Source organism: Cuculus canorus, chromosome 1 (genome assembly GCF_017976375.1).
Source record: "Cuculus canorus isolate bCucCan1 chromosome 1, bCucCan1.pri, whole genome shotgun sequence".
Classification (NCBI taxonomy): Eukaryota; Metazoa; Chordata; class Aves; order Cuculiformes; family Cuculidae; genus Cuculus; species Cuculus canorus.
In genome coordinates, this window is record NC_071401.1 from 167,079,372 (window position 1) to 167,095,745 (window position 16,374).

Genomic DNA, 16,374 nt, shown 5'->3' on the forward strand with positions numbered 1-16,374 from the left:
TTGAACAGTGGCCACTTCCTACTCAATTGGTTTTTAGGCTGTCATCATGGCTGCAGAGGAGCAGTTAACACATCAACCATTCTTCCACCTCCCTGTTCCTTTGAGTTTCCGTTTTATTCTGTTGTAATTCTAGCCTGGTTTGCAAATTTCATTTAATTAATTAAAGATGCGCTGAAATATAACTAAAAAAATCCGTATTCTGAAATATTTTTTTTAACTCACTAGATTTCTATATGTCAGAAAAAGTAAAAGAAACAGTCCATTTTACATGTGTTATTTGTTTCCTGCTCTGCCACTGGCCCAGAGATATCAGTAATTCAGATAGTCACAGTTGTAGGACTGATTTTTAGTTAGTGTAAACTGGAGTAACTCTTGATTGTGGTGGTCTGTGCCAGCCTTCATGTACCAATATAACCTGTAATTTTTTTGTCCTCTATGTACTGGATATTCACTCATCCTATACCTAGAATGAAAGATGAAAGTGAGTATAAAAATATCATTTTTCTTATTATGCAGAACAATTCTTATTCTACTCACATACTGATATGTCAAAGAAAGCAGTAAATCTTAAGAGTATGTTTCAGGTCAGCACTTTAATATTTTTTCTTTGCAATGAAGGGATTAATCATAAAGGTGCAATACGTTATGATAATGAAAAAATATATTGATGGAAATTATTTTTTATGGGGCTCACATTGCCTTTCTAGTCTCCGTAACATGATTAAAACAATGCAGAAAAGCAAACCATAGCAACCTCACTATACTTCCTGAATCCTATCCTTTCTTTACAGAGTGGCATTTATTGCCTGGAGAGGAGATTAACTAAGGACTGGAAAGACCCAAATGTTCCACACTTGCTGCAAGACAATGGAGACTGCAGAATCTCTAAAGGCAATTGATACTATTTCTGCAGTCTTCTGCAAAGCCTAACAGACTGAATATGTGAAAAAGGTCTGTTACTTAATTTTCAGTGCGAGAGGCTGTAGCTTTTGACTGGTGCCCTGAATGCATGACTTACTAAATTTAAGTCTTTTAAGCCCTTTATCCAGATATCAGCCTTGATTGGATATAGAGGATGGGAGAACATTTCTTTTCTCATTCTGAATAGCCTTCATTTTAAACAACAGAAGTGGTTAAGTATCACAGATTCTTCTGTGCTAAGAAAACAGTATAAGACTGTTAAGATGCTACGATGAACTCTCTTCATTTTGAAGTGGGCTTTCCTTTTTTATCCATAGCAGTAATATAATAACAAACATCAATAATTAATTCTTGCTGTAAAGCCAGATGCTAAATTGTTTCACAAGCAGTTGTTTGTTTATGCAAGTGAGATAATAGACCCTTAAACTCATCTTGCGCATACATACAGAGCTTTCGAATATTAACAAGCTAGCATGGCCTAAACATTGTGATTGCAGCCATTCGGATGTACAGAGGCATATCCAGAAAGTAGCTTGCTGATACAGTTCTGGTCTAAAGGTTCATACTGAAGAAACCAACCTCAAAGAGTTGTCTGATTTTAAGAATCAAAATTTTTGTGTTTATAAGAATAATTTTGAAATTCATGTTCAGGATTTAATCCAACAGTGCTGAAATGGGTAAGAAACATTAGTAGTTCATTGGCCCACTTTATTTGCATTGCTATTAAACAAGAATTTGCAAGACTAGCATGTTAAATTTGAAACTTTTCTGTGGGGACTATAATAGGGTCCAAATATCTAAGGAAAGAGTGTTCATTGAGGTGAGCCAATATCAAACATCCGACACCTGGAATCTCAGTGAGATTTAATTTTTTTCCCACTTCTCTGTCTTCTATTTTACTCCTACAGCTGCAGATTTGAATATTCAAGCACAAGCTGAGAGTGGGAGTACATTATTTTGGGCTACTGGAATATAGTTCGAAATTGTCAATCAGCCTACAGTCAGTGTAATGTTAAGAACAAATACTGTCACAATCTGTAAAAAAGCACTCATTACTGTTGATATAAAATGAATTTATACTGAATAATCCTAAATTAAATGTTAATAGTTTACAGATTGTGTATTAAATGTTGGTGCGTGTTGACTTCCTCACAGGATTCTGCAGTAGTGTAAGCAGAAGCACGCATGGTGCATAAGTAAAAATGACTTCCCATGGACTCACTTTCCTTACAGTTCTCTCAAGGTCAGTAGCGATTCTCCACCAGTGAATTAAAAATTGCAACTTCTTTCAAGTTCTCTGCATCGTTCACACAACTGGATTTAGACTTAACACTCCAAAAATGCTACTCATGTAAGACGGGAACATCTGCACATGCTCAATCTGCTATCAACAAAATAGACTCAACCTTCAGAAACTGCTTAAAGAAAACAAGACAAATTCACATACATCCAGTAGCTCTATGTTGGTGTCATCTCTGGAGGAAATACAAATTGTATAAGAAAACATATAGGAGAGCCGTAATGAAATTAAAATTTCCCAAAGCACAGATGATATGAAGAAGTTTATACAAAAACTTGGGAATTATGAATTGAAGAGCATTGTCAGGTTCTTGAGATTTGGGTATAAAATTACTTTCTGTACTTTTCCAACTAAATGTGATTTTCAGATTAGACATCAGAGTGACTTCAGCTAAGCTGTTGGCTGAAGCTCAGCCTGAGGAATGTCGGTCTGGTGCCATGTTGACGTGGTGGCCACCTGTTTGGCTGGTTTTATGCCTCTGTAGTGGAATGGCTTGTAAGAAACATTGCTGAACTGCTCAGAGGTAAGTGGAATGCTTTTATATTGGAAAATACTAATTTATCAGTATAGAAAAATTTCAATAAAATGTATTTCTTTTGAGAAAAACCTTTGCTAAGAGGGTAACTCATAACCAGTGTGAAATTTCTTTTCAGAAAGTGATGAAGGGTCAATACAGACCTTCTTGGCATCTCAGGGTGCTGGAACATCTTGTCTGGCTGGCCACTGTTCTGAGGAACCCTATATCTTTAAAACCATAGTAAAATGTGTTTTGCCTGGTTCATTTCTTAAAACAACGTTTTATTTCTTTCATTCGAACTTAGGATAAAACTATCCTGAAAATCTCTTTCTTTCGCAATTCTTGTGGAATTATTGACATTGTTGCTCACTAATTTTCTGGTAGGTATTTGCTTAAGATTATGAGTCAAGGATCTTAAAAAATAATTAACATATATATTCCTTCTGTATATTTGTTAGTGATATCAGATATAGAACATTCTTACGCATGTGTTTGAATATACAGTATTTATCCCTTCAAAAATAAGCTTCATTTTGACTTCTATTCAGGATGATACCCTTAACTCATTTTATTTACATATTAAAAATAGTAAAATATCTTAATACTTTATGATCCCCAAAGTACTTTGTTCAGAAAATACAGTTTGCTAAAATTACTACTTCTAGAATTACATCTTACAGTGTTAGTCAAACAAATTATTCCATTGTAATTAGTAGAAATCAGACAATGCTCTAATATCAAACTGAAAAGTTTCAGCAGGTCTTCTTAGAGCAGAGTAGTTAATAATGCACAGTCTGATATACACCATCCTTGTTATGGAAGATAATACTGCTAATTACGCACTGAGCCCTGCCAGAAGCAACCATTCAGAAAACCTTACAGAAGCCCTTGGTAGAAGAGAAGTAATTGCTAACAATAAAGGTAGAGCAGAACTATCAGTACAGGTATAACTAAGGGGTGGTCTCTGGATTTATGTGCCTCAGTGTGAAATTGTGGAAGTTCTGCTTTCAGAGGTGGTTTCTTGTGCAGTTCCTTCTTTTGTTCAATTATTATTGGACATGTGCCCAAGTCAAAATTCGGGCAGGTTGAGCTCCTTGCAGAAATATCTCTGTGAATATATATCTGTGAAGATATCTGTGTATTTCTAGCTACTCAAAATTCACATTCTTGTCCTAGCATCTATAAACAAAACTGCTGAATAGTGAAATAGGGGTATACTTATGTCTTATACTTTTATTTTGATTTGTTTATAGGATTTTAATTTTTAAGCTTATTAGTATAATTTTAAAGGGCGACAGACAACCTTTGCAAGGACTTGAAATTAAGGTAAACACATGATGTTTCTAGTCACATAAGGTCAGCTTCTGAAAGTATTCATCATATCTTCCCAAAATGTCTATCTGGACATCCAAAATGAACAAATATAGATGGATGTTTCAGAACTGTTTGGTATCTGAATATTCTGTTGGCCTAACTTCAATTCTCTGATATGCACTGAAATCACAAAACTGTCTCCAAGCTACCATTAATTAAATTATGCATTAGCATAATCATGCTAAATCAACAGGACTTTTGTTGATACAAATACAGAATCACCTTAAGCAGTGAACAGAATCACTTCATTTTCACTTACGGTTCATCTCACAATTTTTTGTCAGTTCTACCTTCTGCCGAGTCTGGGAACTCTAAGCTACCGTGTTGGCTGTGAAACAATTTTGAGCATTGCACTGCCTCTCAGTTCTGAGTCATATGAACAAAATGAATTGATACAATCTTTTTCGGACTTGCCTCTTGACAGTCATATACTTCAGGAGAATGGAGGTTGTGCACATTTTTTGAAGACAATTATTTTTTGGTATTAAAATGGACTCATTAAAAAAAAATCAGAGAACACAGGACTTACAGAAAATGTTACTTTGCCTCTTGGCTCCAAAGCAGCAGTTCAGACAGAGGCCAGGAAAGCAGTGACTCCTTGCTGTCATCATTTCGTAGTCTGTGTGAAATGAGATTGTAAATGCTGCCTGTTAAATTTTCTGACTAATCTGATGCCTGTTCAGCTACAGGAATTGTGAATGTACCTGAATAAGGAAATATTCCCCGTGCTCAAAATCAAGCAGGTGGTTTAGTAGTCTGATGAGCTAGATGTCATAACAGAAAGCACTATAACTCTTAATGCTTGTTGGCGTGTCTACAGGTAGGCTCAGCCAAGAGGGCAAGAAAGGAACGGACTTCTCAGCCCAGGAAGCTTGTTGGCAGCATAACGTGGGAGCTTACCCTGTCACTGCCTAGGCTGCACTGGAAGATTGATGTTTATTTTATTTTGACTGCATTGAAAAGGAAAATTGTGATGTTACTTCTTAAGGAATGGCTGTAAGTTTGTGTGTGCATCTCCATATAAATGCACACACCTGTGCACACACATATACAGTCTCTCATAATGTAAATGGCTGTGCTACTACAGAGATTCACATAAAAGTTCCATAATTTCACCAGCCTTTTTCTGTACCTTACAGCTATCACCCCTCAAAGACCTTTTTCGCTTTTTCTAGGATGACCTTTTTTTGTTGCAAAGTGAATGAAAGTAAGAAGGAATGGCTAACAACATAGTGAGAACATTAAAAATTGCCAATCTTGTTTCTAAGCAGATGTTTTTCTAGAGTTTTATTGTTATGAATTTTCTGCATGAGAGTGGTGTGCAAAGAACATCTGTGGAATTGCTATAGTTAAGAGGAAGTGGAAAATATTTATTTTATGATTTCCAAGGACTAGGCTTTCAGTGGATGTTTTGTTTATATGTCTCAAAGTATACACATAGACAAGAGTTAAAAGTTCTTTCCCAAGCTATTCAAACCCAGCAGTTCATTCCTCCTTTTGAAAGCAGAGGCTTAACTCATAGCTCAGAGAAAAGGTGTAAAACTTAGTACTCTCTACGAAAAATTGTGATTTTGTCTCTGAGCTGGCTGATCACACACATGAGCAGAGAGAAAGGCTCATCATAACACTTACACATTGTCCAAAAGTTTTGCCCTAGCTAATGCTTCAGGGGCATCAGCAGGCACTGAATCAGCCACAGTCCATATCCAGATACCTGCAGCCAAGCAAGTGGGCCAGAGTGATCCTTTTGTGATTTTCCTTGTTTTCAATACCTTTGAGGTCTCCCATGCAAGATTTCCGTGTGGGAGCGCAGCGCTCTTTCTATTTGCAGCATGCCTTTCTTCTGGAAAGCAACCACATGTCACTGGCTGGCTGGTTAGCTGCCAAAGGCTGCATACCACAGCCTGGAGAGGTATATTAAAAAACTAGAGCTTCGCATTTGTGAGCACAACTTCACAGTAAGTACTGCCTCAAAAAAAAGATAGTTTGGGAAGGGGCAACAACAGGGTTGTTGTGGGGAAATCCCTAACTGTTGTCTAACACAAAGATTGCAAGTTTGTAAAAGTAGTGAACTGTCTTAATGTATTTAATATACACTTAAATCATATACAAGTCAAGTGACCTAGCACATGCATTTTATGAGTTTCTTATTAAAAGAAAGAAACAACTTGGTCACTATACTGAAAAATGCATCTCTCATATAGCAAGATAATATTTACAGCTAAGGTTACTATGTTGGATGTTCAGCTGAGATACTCAAAGACTAGTTCACTGAAATCTTGAACACAGAGCCTCCTCTCTGAAAACAGAGCAACTTGGAGTTGCTTCACGTTAGGCAGCCAGAAATCTAGACATCCCAAGTCACTAGATATTTGATGGTTTGGGTTTTTTTTTTTTTTTCAGATGAGGCAAAGGGAGAAACCAATTTGTAAAATGGACTATTGTTCTTTCAATGGTTCATAAACCAACCCCAGATCTCTCTATTTCTTCTGCTGTACTTGTATCACCATATAGAACCACTAAGAGCGTGTCCAGAGTGTAACAGAAGAATGCTTTGAGTTCACTCCAAATTCTCAAGAGTCTGAATCTGTCAAACTACTTTACCTTTGTCTCTGGGCTTTTATTTCCTCAATTGACCTTCTATGTTATTTTAAATTATTTAATAACTATCTAAATTTAATTTCACAAACCTACAACAAATAAGACTGTAAGTAAAGAGGAACTCATATTCTTACTATTACACTAATAGGCTTAATAACAATAATCCACCAACATCTGCAATCATAAAATAAAAACTTCATTATCATTTCAATACAGTTAATACAAATTCTCAGGTTCACCAGTACACCAGCTGTGTCTTGGTGCTCAACAACACAAAACAGCAATTCATGCAAAATTACCAGTCTTTGTTACTGACTCTTTTCCCTGGCTCCAGTCCCAAAATATTCCTGCTGTTCAGGTCTTTTGTTTCCTCTCACTGGAATTCTTTTATTTGCTAGGAGAATACAAAAGATCATCCCCAAGGATGCCTTTAGTAGCCTTCTTGCCTCCAATATCATGCCTCCAGCTTTTTATTCCTCACAGTTAAGAGCCTCAAGTGTTTCGTTGGTGGTCTCCACTGATTTTGACAATGTACTTCATTCTGTAGTGCTGCTGTCATTCATCTAGACATGCCCATAATATTCTTCAGCACCTTTAACCAGCTTGAGCATTAGGAAAAATATTCTTAAACCAATATTTTCTAAGATTTTTCCCTAAGGATTGTGAATACTCAGAAAAGCAAACCAACAAGTATTTAATGCTTCTCCTTGAATTAGGATGATATTCATAGTACTGGATACTCTGTTGAGCTCTGTTGAGGACTTAAGCAGGAGCAAGGCCTGAATGTGTTGGGCAATGCACACTCTTTTTCTAGGAAAAGTTCCTCAGAAGGATTTTGCAGCTTAAAGGCATAGAAGGGGCAAGAGGCTAAGAAGGGGATATAGGTTCAGGATGAAAAATTTCTGTCCTGGATTTGAGCCAGTTATTCAGAAGTAGTCTCATTGCATTGGACCTATTGGATTGTTCATTGACAGAGGCTTTCCAGGATGCATTGTAACCATGCACGAGGGAGGTGACAGTGATCAGAATTCACGATGCTGAGATATCACTCGTGTCCTTTGCAGTCAGCGTCTCATCTTTGTCAAGAAGCCAGCCAGCAAAACGGCAGTTTATGTTTCAGGCTCCCAGGAGGTAAAAAGTTTGCTGCATCTGTTATTCCTGAAAACCAATTTTGTATTAAGAATGCAAAAAGAGAAATCAACATCTCGGATAATGTCCTATTAAGTAGCAGACCACAGATCTTTCAAGTTGCCATTACAGTGAGATTCAGGACTGGTAGACAATGGAATAGTCTAAAATAACTGTCCATGATGAGAGTGTTGGGACATTTCCTGAAAGCACCCTGCACTGCTCCTTGGTAGAAAGAAGACACAAGCTTTCTTAGCTCAACATGCCAGCTCCACAGTTTCTCGTTTTACAGTGGGAAGCTCCAGTGTTTCCATGCCCCCTGGTACTCTGGCAAATAAAATAATGTTCAAATGAACAAGTGGCAAACTTTTGAGAACACAGCTTTCCTAGGAGACAGGATACATGCCTCTTTCAAATGATCATCTAATCATTCACCAGTGGAGTGAATAAAGACAGTCCAATGGTGTCTGGAACACAAGAGTCTGTAAACAGCGGGGTTTACTCCCTGGGCAAGTGAAAAGACTTGAAAAGTAAACCATTTAAAGATGTTTTAAGATCATTGGGATGATAACAACATCATGTTTTGATATGACTTTTAAAATAGATACCAGAATTGAGTTTGGACAAATAATGTGTCTGTAAAATGGGCAAAACACTTGCAACTTGAACTTATGAAGCAAGGGGAGCCAGATGCTATACTGCAGTCATCCATTGTTACTTTAGTCAAATCACTTCCTCAATGCTATCTCCGCCTGTCATTTCCTATCTTGTTTATTTGCATTGCAGACTCCTCACAGCAAAAGACTTTCCTAGTAAAGGTCTGTGCAATGACTAAAAATTTCAGACTTTGCTTGTTGTTCATTTTCATACTGTTTTTAGGTCTTAAGCAAATTCTATGGAGCAGGTTCCAGACAAAACTGCACAGTGCATTTAGTGTTGTGGAACCAACTCAGGTGTCTGCACTGCAAACAAACTCCAGACCATGTAGCACTGATACTCTGAAAAAAACTAAAAAATTATAAATTTAACTCTAAATGTCCAGCTATGCAGTTGCTGAGGCATTTTTGTTGCTGTGCGTAGAGTTTTTTTTTTCCATTTTAGCTGAAAATTCATGTTTTCAAGCCTGTAATAACTTATCACCCTGCCCAGGATTATAAAACTTTAATTACGAGACTTACTGTTAATATTTATAGTCAGAGAATAAAGTCCGGGAGAAAACCAACCCCAGATCAGCTCTGGACTTATTCTGTGACTAATGTAGGATTTTTCATTTTGTGTAGACCCCTAACTAAAACTTGTCCACATAAGCCAATTTTATTTCAGCAACAATGAATTTCAAAAATGAAAGATTAAAATAAATTCTTTCATTGTGACTTGAGATTGTCAAACTCCTTTGGTTAATAGCTTTATGACTGTTCCATTCTGCTATCGCTGCTATGTCTAAAGGTCAATCTCTTCACCCCGTAATAGAGGTGGGTTTTTTTTTGTTTGCATAGCTGAGTCAGTCTGTCCTCCCTGAGTCAGATGTAAGAATCTCCATTTGACCTTCTCTGTAGGTATTGTAGACGAAATTCTGCACAAGATACTAAGAAGGAATACGCACAAACTTTCAACTCTGACCATGGATTCAATTGAAGTAAGAGGAAAAGAGTCCAGCATCAGCATAAGAATATGAAAAAGTCCCACAGCAGTGGGATGCTCTTTGGGAATAAGGACTCTTCTCTTAGCAATACAGTACAGCTACTAACTCTCAGGCAGCGATTATCACTTTGAAGCACCATGTATTTGATAATTTCTGTATAGACCAAAAAGACACCTCAATGGATGATGTCAGCCTGGCACAATGACTTTCAACAAACTTGATGTTCATCCCTTTTTCTCAGAGTCTCTGTGATATAATACTAATAAGACAGTAAGCAGAGCTTTGTGTCTGGTAGTAATTAGCCTTCCCATGTAGTGACTTGTAATAAATGAGATATCAGACAGCTTTTCTATTAGGGACAAAGGTTTAGACACCTGAGTACACTTCGTGTCTTTGACACCTAAGTCAAGGTGACAGGTAAAAGGCTCCGTTCATTCAACAAATGCCTAAAGTCTGCCTCAGAGAGGTAAGTGCCTATATTTCTTTGAAGGAATAGGTCAGAGTTCTTTATTTTTGTTGTTTCTGTCTCTCCCACACAATACAAATGATAAATAAAACCACAGTTTCCTCAGTGTCTATCATCCTCTCCGTGTTCAGACTTCAGGATAGCATGACTGTGATTACTTAACTCATAGCAAAAGTCTACTTTTAACAGTGAAAACCTATCGTAAACTTTCTAGAAGATATTTTTATGCATCTCTTAAATTTTCCTCAGCTATTTAAGTGAAATATCTGGGTCAGTGTTGTCAGGTATTCTATATATTTGTGGTTCCACTGTGTTCTTTACAACAATTGATATGTACTGAGAATCTGGATAAGTCGATCTGTTCTTTCCCTTTGCTTCAGCAAGGCAAGCCTTTTCTTTGAGGTCGTGAGTTCTGTAGAGTGAAGCAAAAGCTTGAACCATCTCTGTCGTAGCTCACCGTGTGCTTGCTAAAGCCTTCGGCTCATTGTGAGATCATCCTAGCATGATTCCAGCAGAAAATCAGCGGCTATTTCCAATCTGCTCTGTCTTAACTACTTCATGGGGCTGTTGCAGGTTGTTCAGTTTGCAAATGCATTTCAAAGGAGACAGTAAATTCAGATCGTGATTGCGGTGGAGCAGCACAAAAAGTTTTCCACAGCATTTCCTTGCTGCAGCAACCTTCCTTCCTCTGAATACTACTGGAGCTTCCTTGTGCTCCATTCTGCCACATCTCGCAGAGTCCTTCTCATTCTTCTACCTGATGGCAAAAGGTGTGGGGAGTGTAAGGAGAGAAAGTTTATCACATATGTGGTTTGAACAATGTATACTTTATCTACTTCTCATAGACATCAACAGTGACATTTCTTTTTTTAGTCATCATACCTTGACAAGGAGGTTTCAGTATTCAGAGGCACAGGTAAATACCAGTTCCACAGTACATAGAAGCTCCAGCCCAGCTGGACATGCAGTCTTCAGCTTCCACATTTCTGTAAGTAACTGGTTCCTGGAACTTCTTAATGGAGAGGTCATCTTTGTCCCAGAAGCATTCTTGTAAGTAAAAACTGATGATAATGGATTCCTGGGAAAAATAAATGCAAAAGTGGTGGGTACTGAGTAGCAAAGCCATCCAGAGATTTGATCCAATAGAACCACTCTGTGCGAGAGTCAACCACTTCTGATCAGTAACCCCGTACTCTGCTATCTTGTGTATTAGTCATAAGGATTGTCTAGAAAGGATATTTATTTCATAAGGAATGTGAATAATGTGCCACCACCAGTATGAGAAAAACTGGCTTGCACTTGCGGTCCATTCAACATTCCTTATTCTGAAACTGTCCTACATGAATGAACTAGTGGATTTTTATACACATTTGCATACTGTTTTCTGTAGTTTAAAAGTTGCATATAATGCACTAATTTATCTTCATAGCTATGATCAAGCTGTGATCTTACCATTGGTCTGCACATTTTTTATTCGTCTTGCTGCTTAGCAATGTAGCTTGAATTTTACTAGGCTTATCTGTACTGTTTACTGCTCCATTAAACATATGTGAATGCATACAAAGCAAAAAAAAGGTCTCTACATAGCTGAATAAAAGATTTTTCAACCTGTGGATCTGCAGACTGCGAAAACTGATGCCATATGGAAAGGAAGGCCTTTTTTAAAGGGAGTTTGAGAGACGCTGCATACATAACACAGTCAAAAGTAGCTGCTCTGTATGCACTAGGTCTTGTTCCATTTCTAGGTGGGCTACAACATTTTCTGAACAGTAGATGTTCTGCAAAAATAGGTTACTTTTTCTAAGATCCTGCAAGGATATCAGAATTTTCCGCAGCACTTCTTTGACTGAATTGTGTATCAATAGTATTTACAGAAAGCAAATATTAAGTTGACAGTCCATTGGTATATGTGTTATAATTGGTTTGTGTTACTTTGGACAAGGCATTGCTAGAGACAGAAGAAAAACAGAAACCCCTTTCAAAAGAGCTCTGTCACAGAGCATGCATGTTTACCTGTCTTTGATGTGATTAACTCGGTTCTAAGCAACATTTAGCAGGTACTTTGTGCACATGAGAATAATAAAAAATAGAAATAAAGAGATTATATTAGACATTCCATAGAAGAAAGAAACTAATTTTTGTTTTCTTTTTACTACCTTTAAGGAGTCTTTGCTCATGAATGTGGTTTGTGGATAATAGGAATTTTAATTTAAAAATAATTAAAAATAATTTCATCTTGTTAACACTTGTTCAGTCAAGTAGGACTTGAAAGATACAGACAGGAAAGATTCAGATTTTCCCCAGGTACTTTAGTCCTGTTTATTGTCATCTTCCCTCTTGACTTTCCCCCAAGAGACAGTACAAGGTTTGGTGATTTCTTCAAATCCCTCCCTTTGCAAAAATTCTGCCCAGCAGAAGGAGTAAAGAATGCATCATTGTACTCAGTAATTACTCACAGAGAAGGAATGTGGGTCAATTTTTGTCAATATTTGTGGTAGCTGTTTGTAACAAACCTTGTCACATACAGTGTTTATGTAATGAATTAATTAAAGGAGAGGAATGCATTCTGAAGAAGTATTCCTAAGCAGGAGAAAAGCCAACTTCGTCACATTAATGCCTCAGCTGTATTCAGTAGTTTTCACAACATCGTATCTACAAGTTTGGGTTGTGTGCCCTTAGTCTTTCTAGCCACAACACTCAAATTTATGACAACATAGATTTCCCATTGGAACAGATGGCATACTGCAGCAGAATTTTATTAAAGCTGCATTTCCCAGGCCCTTTTCTGTAGCACTTTTGCTCCTTCCCCTCCTTTTACTAATGTGATGGCATCATACGAATCTGACACTGAAATCAGCATAAAGACACGCGTGGTTCCATGCAAATCTGCTCTGCATAAATAATCATTTGGATTACTGACCTGCTAAGGCTCCTAGCTGGCAATCACACAGAGAAGCCTGTAGTTTCTCCCGTTTCGTGCTGCTCCACCATTGCCTTATCCTAAGCTGTTTTATGTCTCTCATCTCTTACATCAGAGAAGATAATCAGCTGTAGCTTAGGAACATTATCATTCTACGTCTTATGTGTAAGTACCTTGGGTTAGTAAGAAGACAGATAGGTATCAAAAAAAGGATGTGACTGGACAAAATAAGACCAGGTTAGGAGTGTTTAGGTTTCTAGTAAGTATTATAATTTCAGTGTTTCCATAAATCAGGTTTGTAACAGATGGGTGAAATGTAGGTCGTATGCAGCAGGCATCTTAGTAAGCACTTGATTTATGGTTTCTTTGATCTCTATGATTTCGTGTCTCTTGTCACATGATAAAAGAAGGTTTAAATCAGTCTGCGCAGACCACTTCCAACATGACAAGGGGTAATGAGAGGGCAAACCTGCAAAATGAAGTGCAGGATTCTGGCATTCACTTCTGCCTCAGGCCAGATTCATCCTGGATGCACACTGGATAAAGCAGTAGTGTTGCAGGCAGGCAGAATTTGCATGCTGCTAATAAGTACTGTGACACGCAAATAAGTAATGCAGTAAGTAATATAACACACAAAGCCTCACACTGAGCTGGAGCTCTTGCGATCCCTGGGCATCAAAGTATAAATCAAACCTGAGGTTTGTATGGCTGCCTTCATACTTTGAAAAAAGCTGTATGGGGACAAAGAGCCCCTTCCTCCAAAGTGATAAGGAATTCCCAGTCCTTTCCTTTTAACAGCTCACAGATCCTTCAGTAACCCTATTTATTGGAGAATTTAAATAACGGGGTTTTACATGGGATACCCTTTGGAGCTGTGAGGACCCACCATATGAATGCATTGTAGCTCACAGTTGTGAGGCACGTAGCTGCTCCTTTGGCTCTGTAATAACCTCTGATGCTGATGTGCCCACTGTACACGCTACAGGTTCTCCTCTCATGATGTATGCAGATCTTTGTGTGCACTGCTCTGCCCCTGCAGCTCCTCAGTGCATTGTTGGGCAGAGAGTTAATAGAGTTCACTCTTACTTATTTGAGTGAGCTTTAAATGTAAAAATTAAATAAACATGCACAAAAAATTCTAAATCATATGTCAAATTACCCTTTCTTTCCAAACACCATTACCCTCCAACTGTTTTCATCACATCTGATATCTTTTCCTAAATTAGACACCAAGTTTCTTGCTTTATAACACTGACTGGGTTTTACTAGGATTTTAATCCCAGTAAAAGATGGGTCAAACTCAGGAATTATTTTCCTCATGCATTTCTAAGTTTGCACAGTTCTGAGCCTGACAGTAAATTATTTCAGTTATTGCCGTTATTTCTTGATATACTTTATATGTATTATTTGTTTATGTACTCTGTCTAGTGCATAAATAAATGTAAGCCAGTTAAAGAACTCACATATATGTTTAATTCAACAGAATTACCATTCAGCTTAAATATATAAGTACTTCACTTTCTGACATCTCTGGGCAGAGCTGTAAATAGGAAATTATGGTTACAGATACAGAAAGATATACTGATTTCAAAATCTCTATCTTAGAATACTTTTCAGCCTGCACAGAAAATAATTATTGGAGTATATTAATGTCTATGAGCAGAGGTTAAGAAATGATATTGTTTCCCTGCTATACCTCCGGGAGCCACTGCTGTTAAGTGCAAGTCAAACCTGTAGTGGAGGAGGCAAAGGTCAGGCTATGCCTTCCTCTGCAAATTAAGAGGGATGCAATGGGAAGCCTCTGGTTGGGTCCCAAGGACAACATCCACTGGAACTGAAATCAGTGGCAATCTTTCCATGGCATGAAATGTCTTCTGGATAATATCGAACAGGAAAATAAAGTCTAGCTCACCGTGGACCTATCTTTGTTGCCATCCTGTTTAATTAAAAGGAATGTGCAAAGTTCTGTTTCCTCTCACACAGCAGAAACTTATTAGGAAGCACTTTTTTGTTGATGCTTCTAAGCCCTCCTCTGTGACCATTCACTCTATAGAAGCCTTCTAAGGCATTTCTGAAGAACAACTACCAGTAATTGTCTCTGGTTCAGTTTCTGATTCTTCCTTGCTCTCTTCTCTGTAGTCCCCCTACTGAGTTAATTTACTGGTTCTTCTATAATACACTCAATAGTAACCAGAGCTAGAGAAATTTTGCCATGCACAAGTAAGCTGGATGTGGTCATAAAAGTCTTTGGTTGGGTCACCATTCTGGCTTCACCGAAATAATTGCAGAGAAATGCTTAGAGCCTATTTATCATTACTCTAAAAAACCTTGCAATTTCTCCTATCTTTGGATTGATTTAACTCAATCTATCACAGCTAGATTTTATATTATCTTCCTTCTAGACTGCTCAAACTTAGAGAATTGTGGTTTTTCTCCCTTCAGCTTTTGGCAGTTGGTGATCTTGAGAAAAAGAGATGCAGTAGTGAATTGTTCTTGACTGAAAAGGCCATACAAAAGGAAACACCTTCCTCTCCATTGCGACTCTGGTCACAGGTTCATTTGACACTAGAAGTAAAATGGTTTCTGTACTGTTCAAATACCAAAATATCTTTGGCAGAAATTTGCCTGTATGGAATAAATTTGTGACAGGACAATTACCTCACTTTTATGAGAAGTGGAAGAAGAATACTCTGACTTGTGACCGTGTCTAAAACCTTAACAATGGGCCATTTGATCTGGTATGATGTAAAAACTCTGCAATAAACATATCTTCATTTTTGATGACTCACCTGTCACACATGGAGAGCAACGGCCATTTTGGCTTTCTCTACTTTCAGAGGGGTTGTTAGAAATTAAGCTTTTCTCCTCTTCACATTTTCACTATTGTAACACACAGCAAAACCCAAAGGTAGCTCCTTGCTTGATGCTGCCCAGAAACTACGCGTAATAATGGATTATCAGAGCATTGCAGTATTGCTTGGCAGGGACATTTCTCAAAGGGAAGCTTTGACATACCATGGCATAGAAATTGTACCTCTGGTTTCTAATTAGTACCGACGTGGTTTTGACAAGGGGCAGAGGCAGGGCTAGGACTGCAGTTGCCAGAGTAATGCCCCTGGGACATGCATGCCTCTCCCAGCATGAGCAGTTGCAGTACACTCACACCACCAGAAAGGGTAATGAGCTGCCCTGTAATACAGCTTTACAGCCACATAGCATTTTACACGTGTTTCCACCACTAACATTCCCCCCTCAACCTAAACTCAAAAATCCTTCAACGAGAGAATGAAAATTATAGCCTGACAAAGATGACATTTCTCAGGATTGGCTGTCTTCAAAATGCAGCCTGTTGGTCACAATTGTTGAGTCATTAATTTCCTTTCTGGGCAAGTAATTAGTGCTCTATTTCCTGGGAAGAAAATTTCCCTTTGGATCATAGTGAGAAAGGCTGGGCAAATGATGACAGGTTTGTGGACGTTGGGCAGCTGCCTAGGCCTCAGAGAAG

The 16,374-nt window shown here is 37.9% G+C and overlaps 1 long non-coding RNA gene across 1 annotated transcript; it reads right to left on the bottom strand.

Annotated features, from left to right (window-relative positions):
- Window positions 1-597: 597 nt before the first annotated feature.
- On the bottom strand, window positions 598-12,961 carry LOC128852023 (uncharacterized). Its single transcript, XR_008449640.1, has 3 exons — window positions 12,870-12,961; window positions 10,832-11,027; window positions 598-10,706 (listed from the first exon to the last, which is right to left on the bottom strand). It is a non-coding gene; the product is annotated as an uncharacterized LOC128852023 (long non-coding RNA).
- Window positions 12,962-16,374: the final 3,413 nt, after the last annotated feature.